General features: G+C 41.7%; 1 long non-coding RNA gene across 1 annotated transcript; it reads right to left on the minus strand.

Annotated features, from left to right (window-relative positions):
• Nucleotides 1-431: 431 nt before the first annotated feature.
• Nucleotides 432-1357, minus strand: LOC147007117 (uncharacterized). The gene is made up of 3 exons (XR_015054390.1): nucleotides 1123-1357; nucleotides 846-903; nucleotides 432-621 (listed from the first exon to the last, which is right to left on the minus strand). It is a non-coding gene; the product is annotated as an uncharacterized LOC147007117 (long non-coding RNA).
• Between the last annotated feature and the right edge of the window lie 425 nt (nucleotides 1358-1782).

Here is a 1782-nt window from a genome sequence, read left to right on the forward strand (position 1 = left end):
ACACAACATGTTTATTTAATTAAAAAATTATCCACCCATCCACACAAGCTCCACTCATCCACCCATCCACCCATCTCTCCACCCATCCATTGGTCCACACAAACCTCATCCACATTCGCCCCTGCCCACATAAACCCTGTCCACATAAACCCCTCCCACACAAGCTCCACCCACATAAACCCCGCACACACATCCCGACCACATAAACCCCTCCCACACAAGCCCCACCCACACAAGCCCCACCCACACCCCGCCCACACAAGACCCACCGAAGGCCCGCCCACACAAGCCCCTCCCACACAAGCCCCACCCCCCTCATCCCCCCTGTGCGTCCCCCACCTTTGACCCACCACCTCCCTCATCCCACCCCCCACCCTTCCCCACACACACACATGGGGAGGGGAGGGATGGGATGAGGGGTGATGGGTCATTGGGGGGGGCGCACCTACCCTCCCTTCATGTTTTGATCCTCTTCTTGTAATTCAGAATCAAGTAATTGTATACAAAACAAATATAATTTATTAATATTGAAAATATTAAATATTCATTTGCGAGAATGTATAATCTTTCCCAGCAATCTTCTCCAGATGTCTTGTGATTTCGAAACTCAGACACCATATTCTGTTTTGAAACAAAAAGTGGATAATAATTACATGGTAATATGAGTAAGCCTCGTTGACCACTGAATTAACACACCAGGAGGCCGACTCAGCCTGTCATCCTTTCAAGGTCAATAAAATTAATTCCAGTGTACTGACAAAACCGCGTTCAAACTAATAATGCAACCAACATTAGACGACATTCTAAAGAGAGAGTGATATTAATAATAATTCAGAAATATTTACCTCCAGAAAATCATGTGTTGTACAAGATTGCTTCAACAGCTGATGTTGTGCGATAGTGCTGAAAAAAAAAAAAAAAGTCAAGGGTATAGATGAAGAGACACACACACACACACACACACACACACACACACACACATAGACACACATAGACACACGTGTCTCACCATTGGTTTAATTCATTCGAGATCAGAGACCGGTCATTATAAATCATTGATCTCTTCAATAAGAGCAGAGAGAGGTAGGTAGGAAGACAGACACACACACACACGTGTCTCACCATTGGTTTAATTCCTTCGAGATGATAGGACGTGATAAGACTTCGTGCCACTCATTGAAAATGTCTTTCAATTCTCTTCTAAAATCATTGATCTCTTCAATAAGAGTATTAATTTCATGAACCACGTCGTGATACGTAAACTCAATTTCTTCCAATGCCCTGTCAGGGAAAAAAATATATATATATATCAGAATTATCATGATTTAATTAATAATCATTTGCTTCATCGTTCAAAGAGAAAAGCATACACAAACTTACCAACTCTGTAGTGGGCTGTTGGCTTCATCGGAAGAAATATCGTCCATGCCTCAGTTGTAAAAATGAAATCCCGTCTGGCAGAAACTTTGTCTGGTGAATCACTTATAAGGCTTACAATGAGAAAATTCCCGAAACATTGGGTGCGGCCACAGGAAATGACAGCTTGGAAAATAACTGGGCGATTGTATGAATCATTTACAAAACATACTTAAAATGGTTTCGATTCAAATGTTTTCAGTTCGTGTTCTGAGATAAAATATAAACACGAGACCTTGTCTCACAGAATAGTTCCTATTTTTTCACAGCATGACTGTCTAAAACCACACAGCACGACCGTGTCAAAAAACACTTCCTCATTTTCACGGCATGAACTGAAAACATTTGAAACAAAACTTTTTTTAT

Source organism: Eptatretus burgeri, unplaced genomic scaffold (assembly GCF_056783735.1).
Source record: "Eptatretus burgeri isolate ZD-2024b unplaced genomic scaffold, Ebu_testis_v1 Ebu_testis_scaffold_645, whole genome shotgun sequence".
In the NCBI taxonomy this organism is placed as follows: Eukaryota; Metazoa; Chordata; class Myxini; order Myxiniformes; family Myxinidae; genus Eptatretus; species Eptatretus burgeri.